Source organism: Apteryx mantelli, chromosome 5, assembly GCF_036417845.1.
Source record: "Apteryx mantelli isolate bAptMan1 chromosome 5, bAptMan1.hap1, whole genome shotgun sequence".
In the NCBI taxonomy this organism is placed as follows: domain Eukaryota; kingdom Metazoa; phylum Chordata; class Aves; order Apterygiformes; family Apterygidae; genus Apteryx; species Apteryx mantelli.
Genome location: NC_089982.1, coordinates 10,944,695 through 10,954,176, shown reverse-complemented (window position 1 = coordinate 10,954,176; position 9,482 = coordinate 10,944,695). Strand labels below are relative to the sequence as shown.

Here is a 9,482-nt window from a genome sequence, read left to right as displayed (position 1 = left end):
GCCACCTCTGCCCCCAAATCCACAGTTTTGTCATGCCACCTAGTCAGCCTCAGACAGTAACTGCTAGGCCCTGAGCCTGGGGGAAACCCCTTCCTTAAGCCCTGGGGAGTCAAGCCCTTAAGAAAAAGTATATCTTTTGGGCAACCTGAACTTCATACTCACTTATACTGATAACCTTGAGAATCAATAGATAAACTTACCCCACTGAAAAAGCCCTAAAATAAACAAAACCCAAGACAACCCCAGTCAGAGCTCTACCTAAGGTTACCTGAAATTAATCCTTTCAGCAGAGAACTCATCACCAACCACAAAAACTGCCAAGGGGTGGGGGGTGGGGAAGAGAGACATTACCAACACAACACCCCACCGAGGCCGCAGGGCCCGTTACAGCCGCTGGAGCGCGCAGCTTCCCCCACCACAGCCGTTATGGCACGCACGTGAGGCCTCCAAAGGCTTTAGTCACTTCCCGCCCCGGCTCCCGATTGGCGGCTCCCATGTGACGACGACAGCGCTGATTGGCCTGGGCGGGCGCGGCCCCGCCCCCGAGTCTCCGCCCGGGCGCCGAGGGGCGGCAGGTGCGCGGCGGCCCCCGAGGCTTCAAGAGCCCCCGGCGGGGGGGCGCGGCGCGGCGCGGCGCTGCAGTACCGGCCGCGGCCGCCAGGCGGCGCCGGGGCGGTTGGTGGGGGCCTTCCCGGGGCTGGGGGGCGGTTGGGGGGGCTGCTGCCGCCGCCGCCGCCGCTTTTAGCGCGACGGGGAGTTCCCCGGTGGTGTTTCCTGGCGCTTCTTCTCGTGGCTCTGCCGGTTGGGGTTTGCCCCGTGTTGGCCCCGGCGGCTACGTGCTGCCGGCGCTGTGTTTGTGCACGTGGCGCAGCCCTGGTTGTACCGCGGTGGAGGCGCGACACGCGCGGGCACGGCCTGCGCTTTCGCCTCCCTGCAGACGCGTGAGGGGCACTTTTGGGGTTCCCCCCGGGCTGTGTACGGAGGCGCGACCCTCGCGTCCCTGCCCCGTGTCGCGTGTTGGGGGCCAGCAGCGACCCGCAGGTGGAGGCCGCAGCGGTTCCTGCCCCCTCGGGGCATGGGGACCTGGGCACTGCCTGTCAGCAGGGCGAAACCCTTCGCTGTGTCGCTGTTTCCCACCCAGCAGCTCTGGATTTGTTCCTGCGCTGCTGTCGGCGCGCGCCGGGTATCCGGCGTGACGGGTGGGGGGGTTGGGGTAGCGCCAGTGCGAATGCGGTTTCTGGATCACGTTTAGTTTCCATATCCGCCGCTGCTGCTTTCACTGCTGCTCGTGCCCTTGCGTTGCCCGGACCCTCGGCCAGCCCGGACCCGGGTTTGCCCCAGCGCGTGCTCGGGTGAGGGGTGTTTTGGGGCAAGAGAGCAGTGCGGAGGGTGTTTGCTGCCTGGGGGGGCTCTCAGTGGCCAGCAGACGCAGCGGGGCACGAGCTATGGCAGCGCTGGTGACATGTTTCCAGTCTTACACTTTCTCTTTGGTGGTGATGGTGGTGGTAAATATTTTCCTTGCACGTTTTGAGATCCCAGGAAGATGGGATGACAGCTTGATTTGTGAGAATTGCCAAATGTGCTATTTTATTGTGATGGCTCTGGGCTGGGTTATTTCCAGCCGGCTGGGACGAGCGTGTTGCGCCCGGGTCGGGTTACTGTCGTTTTTGAGGTGCCCGCGGTGCCGTTCCCTGAGATGGGAAATGCTGGTTGGAAACACCATGGTGTTATTCTTGGCCTCCTAAAACACAGACAGAATCACTGATTTACTGTGGTGATTTCCTAGAGGCCTCCACATGTGGAAGCAGAGCCACTGCTTATTCCCATGCCCGTGGTCAGTAATAGGAGGCACCTGGAGACCCACCAAGAGAAAGGGACCCCTCTAAACTGGATCCATTTGTGTTTATTGCTTTGGTTTGTCTGCAATGTCGTCCTGGTTTTCACTTCAGCTGTTGGCAATGATTTTAAAAATGTGTTTTCTTTCCTTGTTTGCACATGTGATAAAACAAACAAGCTGAAGCAAAGCTAAGGGCCCTGCAGCTGATGATATCCAGAGGGCTGGAAAGCTTTCCTTGTCCTTCTGCGCTGCTTAGGGAAGACAAAGCCGGCACGGGTGGTTACTAGCGCTCGTCCAGGTTTCCCAAGCGAGAAGGTCCCTTTCTGCAAGAGCTCCTGAGGATATTAAGGGTCTAAGGGAGCGCGGTTTTGCTTCCTTGTTGTTTCTCCAATTTACTGGCTAATATTTTTAAGCAGCTGGTTGCCAGTCCTCTGCTTGTGCTTGTGCTTTGCTAGTTAATGAACAGCGAAGCTTTACAGTTTGACTGCAGCTAGCAGTAGTTATGTTTCTGCCCAGACCTCGGCCAGCCCGTGGGACGACGCAGCGGATCGCAGGCGGCCCTGTGCCGGGGGCTGCCCGTGGCATTTCACCGGAGCCGGGCTACGTCCCTGCCGGCTCGGCAGCCTCACCACCGCCGCCGTGCCCGCGTGCGCGGCCTCGCGCGTGGGCAGCTCCCTGGGGCTGCGGCTGGTGCCCGAGCGCCAGGGCTGCTCGCTCGCCCGCAGCCGCGAGCGTTGTGGCCCCGGCCCCTCGCGGTGCCCCGCAGCTCGCGGGGAGATCGGCGCCTGCTGCGGCTCCCTCCTGCTGCTCGGCGCCATCAACGTGGGCGACCACCGGGGCGACCCTCGGCGCCCGGGCGAGCGGAGCGGGGCCCTGGGGTGGGCGCGTGGGTCTGGGGGCGATGGTGGGTCCCTCTATGAAATCCCGAGAGTCAATGCCTCCCGCTCCGGGTTTCTCGCTGCAAGGCGCCGCTGCCCCTTCCTGCCGCCACGGCGAGTGCTTGGTCTCTGGTAAGCCGAGTGACCCGCTCCTGGGAGCGGCCTTTGCTCTGCTCGGACCTCTCGTTTTGGTAGCTTGTCCCCAGTTAACGGCCGGGAGTTTCCCTGTACGCAGCTCTCGTTTTCTCTTCAGCTTGGGAGCTTGTTGCAAGGGGCGCCAGAGCCCTGCAGGGCAGGTGCTGCTTTGTTTCCCTCTTCTCCCACCTAGTACCGTATCCCGCATTTGTTAACTCCTGCCTTGGAACCGGACACAGCGGCATCACCTGGCGCAGCCTTCGCAGCCCAGGGATGGGTTCCTGGTTGCGGTTTACTCCCAACGCAGAAGTTTGGCTCCTCCTTTAAGTCATGGAACCAGCTGCTGTTCCAGCTTTGAAGTGGCATTCAACGGTATAGACCCTACGAGCTGCGTTTTCCACCCAGTTCCCGTCTCCTCAGACAGCAATTTTTGTTCTGTCCCCTAAAACAGCAGCCCCAGGTTTCAGCAAGAGCCCGGTGACTCCTTTCCATCTCTGCCCTGCGAGGGAGGCAGTCGGCACAGAGGAACTGTGCCGAGAGGCATCCGGGCACCGCATCGCGGCAGAGGAAGCCTGTTGGCAGCCGGGACCCGGCGGTGAGTACAGACGCTCCCCGCGCGCCGGTGTGCATCCGCCCGCATCTCCCGGGCTCGGCTCCGAGCGGGTCCAAGGAAACGGGCTGCCATCCCGGGCCGTGCTGGGAGCCCGACTGGCCCCAGGCAGCGTCGTCGTTCCCGGCGGGCGCCGTCGGGGCTGGCCGAGCGCGGCCGTGCCTGTGATGGGGCCTCCCGTCCCGCTCCGTAGCGCAGGTCCTGCAGGGCTGGCGCCTGCCCGGGGGTAAGCACAGGGCGCCTGGCAGAGAAGGGGACCGAGCGGCGGCCCCGAGTCACCCTGCCCTTGCCGGGGCGCCTGCGGAGTGACTCGGCGGGTGGCTGAGGTGACCCCGCGCCTCGTGCGTGAAAGGGCCTCGGCCTGCGGTGCTGAGAGCGGCGCGGGAGGGACGGGCCCGTCTGCAGCGCGGCGCTGGGGCTGCCCGGAGGGGCCCTTGCGCAGCTGCTCTCGCCGTAGCGAGCGTGCGCTGCCCCGGGGGCCCTGGCGGGGCGGGAGGGCGGCTCCTGGGGCGGGTTGGTAACCTCTATGCGAACGCGAATATGAACCGCGTAGGTTCATAACCTGGGATACTTGATTCTCGCAGCGTGAGCTCAGTCTTGCTTTCTTCTTCACAGCTTTCAGAAAGGGATGCAGGGATGACAGCTGCCTCTCATCTGGGACGTGTTGGAAAAGAAGCGAGTAGAAGTTAAGCTGGCAAGTGTAGGAACTTCTTCTGGTGGGAGGAATGCCAGCGGGTTGCCCAGGTGGGTTTTAGTTACCCTCTGCCTTAGCCCTGCTCAGGCTGCTGAGCTGAGACACTGCCCGTGGCTTTATGCTTAAGGAAGACGCGAAGGACGGCTTTGTGCCAGCCCTCCACGGGGTTTCTGCTATGTAACGCCGCCTCTAGCAACAAGCTGGAGAGGAGCTCGAGACACCTGGGTCGGAGATGCCCTGCGAGCTTTGCCCTCGCAGACAGGGGACCTCGGCTGGCTCCCGGGGCTGCGTCAGGTGAACAAGCCTGGCCAGGCGCAGAGCGGCCGCACAGGAGCGTCTCTGCCAGGCCGGTCTCTGCTCAGAGACGTGACTCGGGACAAAGCCGCCCTGACGGGTTCGCTAGCGATGGCCATAGGGAGGGCGCTGAACTCGGCGAATGTTACTCACTCAGCTGCGCCTCCACAGCAGGGCAGAACCGAACTTGCCTGTGTCGTCCCCAAAGCGGTTTCAGACAGGACTGGGCGGCTGAACTGCAGCAGGGAGGCGCCGGGAGAGCGGCTGGACCGGGGGCCGTGCGGGGCCTGCAGCCCGGTAAGGGGAGAAGCGGGGACTCCCCCTCTGCTCTGCCCTGGCCCGTCCCTCGCTCGCAGCCCCCACGGAGGAGCTGGGGTCGCTCGCTTGCTCAGAAAGCTGATCAGCAGCGCGGAGCAGCGCCGCGTTGGGGAGCTGGCGCCCCGGGTCGCTCCCACCCCATCCAAGGGGGTAATTCCCACCCCCAGCGAAACCTGGGAGCAGCCAGGGACGCCGGCCGGGAGCAGCCGGGGGCTGTGCGGGGGCTGGGTGTCGGGGAGCGGCAGCGTGCGAGTCCCGTGGGGGCTGCGCCGTGAACCCCTTCGAGGCAGGGCTTCCCCTCGGTAACCTGGTCTTGCTGCCTCCAGGGAGCCGGCGCGGGCGGAGGCACCTCGGCCACCCGGGCCGCAGCTTCGACAGCGCCCTCGGCGTAGCCGACGTTGGGGACGGCCGGGGGAGTGGGACGGAGACGCGCAGCCGGGCGCCTCGTGCCTGCGAGGGCCTCGGTAACTCGGGAAGGGGCCGGGCGCTCCCGGCAGAGCCCCCAGCGCTCCCGCAAAGGGCTGCGTGGGGAGGGGGCGGCGCTGCGCAAAGCGGCCGTGTTCGTTAGCTCTGCTTTGGGGGCGCTGCGTGTCCGGCTGTACCGCTGCGATTGCCGTGCCTGCCCCACAGGAGCCTCGTGGGGAGCCGCCGCGGCCCCTGGCTGCTCGGCCGCAGCGAGATGCAGGGCTGTGGCCCGGCGTTCGCTCGCGTCTGCGTGGGCTGGGCGCCGGGGCCGGGAGCTCGCGGGCAAGGGAGAGCCGCGTCCTCCTCGCTGGGAGGGGTGCGCGGGACGGGCATCACCTCTTGGGCCTGGAAGCTGTGGCCGTCCCCGGGGACGGGGCTGCTCTGGACACCGCTGCGCAGGGTGCAGGGTTTGCGCCTGCCGGCCCAGGCGTGCAGGACCGTGCCGGGGGCGAGGACGGGCGCGTGGTGGTGCCGGGGGGAGCAGGGGACGTTCCTGCCGGGTCCTCACAGAGGTCTGTGTCACCACAGGCGACGCTGCGTGGGTGCGAGGAAGAGCAGGAAGCGCCCAGCCCTGAGCATCAGCGAGGAGCACGAGCCCGACATGGGGAGCGCCGAGGACACCGACACGGGAGGACGCGTCCGGTGAGTGCCGCGAGGGGCGACGGAGCAGCGAGCCCCGCTGTGACACCGGGAACGGGGCGCGTGGTCGCCGGGGCTGTCCGTGCCCCGGGTGTCGGGCTGGGGGCTCTGCGGGCTCTCCTGGTGCTGGCGGGAGGCACCGCAGTCCCTGCAGGTCCCCGAGGACCCAGTGATGAGGGTGGGGGGTCCTGGCCGGGACCCCGCAGCGGGAGCAGGGTGCTGCGCTGCACGGGCGGCCGAGTAGTGCTGTGCCTGGGGGCGCTCGGCGGGGTCAGACAGGTGGGAACACCCGAAACCAGCTTGAGCTGCGGAAGCTGGTGCCTGGCTGCTGTTTAGGAAAAAAACATTTTTTGCTTGTGGCTTCTGGCTTTGCCCCTTGCCTTCTCAGCAGGGTGTCTGGGGGTTGCAGGTGTCCGTCCCCGTGGGGCAGCCGCCCTCCTGGGCAGGGGCATCGGCTGCGGCGGGGTCGGGGTCGGGTCCGGACTGCAGCCGCGGGGGGGCTGTTGGGGTCGAGGGAAGGTTTGTGGTGCTGGCGCGTCGCTGGGGGTGTCGGTGCGCGGGTCCCTCTGGGCTCGCTGGTGCTGAATGCAGCCGGGGCGCGCGCCCTCCCAGCAGGTGTCCCCCACGCGCGAAGGCTGTTTCGGGGCTCAGGACCAGCCCCGCGGGGAGGCCCTCCCTGGGGAGGGCTCCAGGCAGGGCCGCGGTTTCTGCTGCTTTGTGCTTTGCTTGGAACGCGCCTCGCTTAGCTGATGTTTCTTAGCAAGTATTAATTCTAGTGTGCTCCTCTGGGGAGAAAGGTGACTTTTCTGGCTGGCGAGGCTGAGCAGGGCTCCAGTTAGGGCAAGGCGCAGGATTCGCAGGGGCAGCTAAACACTGGGGCTGATTTGGGGCCGTGCGGGGCTGCGCCGTGCAGCCGCGAGCTCTCGCTAACTGGTCTCTCTCCCCAAGCAGGGATGGAGGAGCCCCAGCCGCGCCAGGGGGCCGGTGCAAACACCGCAGCGTCACCCCAGCGCCAGCTCTCGGACGCTGCCACCATGTGCAAAGCCAGGGATAGCACATCCCGCAGGAGGGGCTGCGTCCTTGTCCCCTCACCCGCACGAGGACTTTGGGGCCTCAGAGGTGTTTCCTGGTGAGTCTGCAGTGTTTTTGCTGTGGCTCAGCGCACAGCTGCTCATCGCATGGCCTGGAGAGCTGCACTTGGCCTGTGGAGCAGAAGGTCTGGCCTCACTGCCCAGCTCTTTCATTCCCAGGTTTGTCCTGCCAGCAAGTGACAGCTGCTTTGGCCAGGTCACTCTGTGCTCCCGTCCCTGTGCGGCTGCCCCCCCCTCGGAGGAGCAGAGCGAGAACCGCACATGCGGGCAACAGGCTGCATCTGCTCTGCTCTGGAAATGAAAGTGGGAGGCATCCACAACGGAGAGCGAGCGCCGTGGGGTTTGCTTAATCCCTGACAGAAGAAGTTGGACTCCCCATGTGCAGAAGGACCCCTCGCCTCCCTCTGCCCTGCGAGTGCCCCGCTCCTGGCTGCGACGAGCTCCTGCCTGTGCCTGCGGCCTCCTTGGAAGTGGTGCTGGGAGTATGGCTTGGGCTCGTTATGACTCCAGCTTGGGGGCTCATTACAGCTGTCTGGGCTTTTGACAAGGTCGTAAATCAGTCACTGTCATAACTTGCATATTAATATCATCTTTAATATTGCATACATATTGAACAATTAGTTTATGAACAATGTACACACATTGAATAAATATTCCGAGTCTTGTACAAAGGGTGAATAAACATTGGAACTGGAAGATGGTGTCTGCTTGTGTTTCCTCCCCCAAAAGCGCCTTTCGCGCCAGAAACTATCTATCTCAGACGCGAAGTTCGGCCTGGTGCATGCCAGCCTCCCTGCCGTCAGGGCGCACACGAATGGACCCCCACCTCCGGTGAGGGTCCACAGGCCCTGCCCACCTCCCTCCCACCACCCAGCCCAGCCGCCTCCCACCCCCCTCGCCCTTCCACCACCCACAAAAGGGCCCCCTTGGCCTCTGGTTTTGGGGCTGAAAACAGATGACTTGGTCTCTGTTTTCAAGCTCCAAAAACACATGACTTAGTCTCTGTTTTTGAGCACCCAAAACCAGGCTATAGGGGCTCTTTTGGAAGCTGAGAAACAGAGGCTATAGCCTGGTTTTGAGCACCCAAAACACAAGACTTGGCCTCTGTTTCTGAGCCCCCAAAACAGCCCATATAGCCTTTTTCTGAATCCCCAAATGCAGGACTTAACCTCCATTTCTGGGCTCTGAAACTGGCCCAATAAACCTGTTTTTGAGCACCAAAAATGCAGGACTGAGCCTCCATTCTCAGCCCCCAAAGCAGCCCATAGAGCCTGGTTTTGAGCACCAAAAAGGCAGGACTTGCCTCCATTTCTGAGCCCCCAAAGAGCCCACTGAGCCCTTTTTCAAGCCTCAAAACCAGAAGCCCCAGCCTCTACTTATCAAGCCCCAAAGCAGAGGACAGCCTCCCTTCTCTAGCCCTAAGAAACACACGACTTCAGCTCAGTGGGCCCTTCTGGGGGCTCAGGAACAGACCCTCAATTCAAGCCCCCCCAAATGCATGACTCCTCCTCCCTTCTCAAGACCCCCAGTCGCCTGGCTTCGCCTCCGTTTCTGAGCCCCCCCAAACGGCCAACTGAGCCCCTTTTCAAGCCCCAGAAACGCACGGTGGAGCCCCTTTCTGAGCCTCACAAGCAGCCGACTCCGTCTCCGCTTCCGAGCCCAGAAACGCGCCGCGCCGCTCCCCGCCGTGTGCCGACCCCTCCCCCCCCCCCCCCCCGGCCCCGTGTGCGGTGCTGGGGGCGCGGGGCCCCGGGCGGTGGGTCCGTGCTTGGGAACTGGGCCGGGCTCGGCCGCTGGGGCCCGTGTGCGGGGCAGCGCGGGCAGGGGGCGCCGGCCGCGGCCCTTCGGCCTTTATTCCCCGGCGCCGGCACCGACCCCGCCGCGCCCCGAAGTCCCGGGCCGGGGCCGCTTCGCCCCCTCCCGCCGCGGCTGCCGCCCCGGCCGCGAGACCGCGGCCCCCACCTCCCCGCCCCGGCCGCGGCTGCGCTCTCCGGGCCGCAGGGCCGCGGCGGCGCCCGCCACCGCCGCTCCCCCCCGCCGCCGCCGCCGCCGCCCGGCCCGCTCCGCCGCGGCTCCGGCCCCACGGGGCTCCGGCCGGGCGGAGGCCGAGCGCGGCGCGGGGCCCGGCCCGCCGCCCCGTACTCACCGGTGCCGGGGCCCGCCGGCAGCGGCCGCACCCCGCGCCCGCCCCGCGCTCCGGCCGCGGCTGCAGCGAGCAGAGCCCCCCGCGCCCCCGACAGCGCAGCCGTTACGGCGGCCCCGCCCCCAACCGGCGCCTTTTAACGGCTGTGGCCCCGCCCCGCCCGCGGGGCCCGCCCCGCCCCGGGTCCTAGCGCCGACCGTTCCCCGCCCGACCAATGGTTACCGCCCAGCCGTTCTCCTCTAGACCAATCGCTACCCGCCCGACTGTTACCCTCTTGACCAACCGTTACCGCCCGACCGTTACGCGCCCGCCCTGTGGTGACAGCGCGGGGCGGGGGGTGGCGGCGCGTGTCGCCTGCGGGAGCGCGACAACCGTTAC

General features: G+C 65.5%; 1 long non-coding RNA gene across 4 annotated transcripts; it reads left to right on the top strand.

The window, feature by feature from the left end:
* Nucleotides 1-3,223: 3,223 nt before the first annotated feature.
* Nucleotides 3,224-7,797, top strand: LOC106491936 (uncharacterized). 4 transcript variants are annotated; one of them, XR_010884241.1, is made up of 7 exons: nucleotides 3,224-3,445; nucleotides 4,076-4,204; nucleotides 4,282-4,448; nucleotides 4,620-4,745; nucleotides 5,760-5,873; nucleotides 6,822-6,999; nucleotides 7,121-7,797. It is a non-coding gene; the product is annotated as an uncharacterized lncRNA (long non-coding RNA). The 4 variants fall into 4 exon arrangements; XR_010884242.1 differs by lacking the exon at nucleotides 4,282-4,448 and having other exon boundaries at nucleotides 3,225-3,445; XR_010884243.1 differs by lacking the exons at nucleotides 4,282-4,448; nucleotides 4,620-4,745 and having other exon boundaries at nucleotides 3,229-3,445.
* The last annotated feature ends 1,685 nt before the right edge of the window (nucleotides 7,798-9,482 follow it).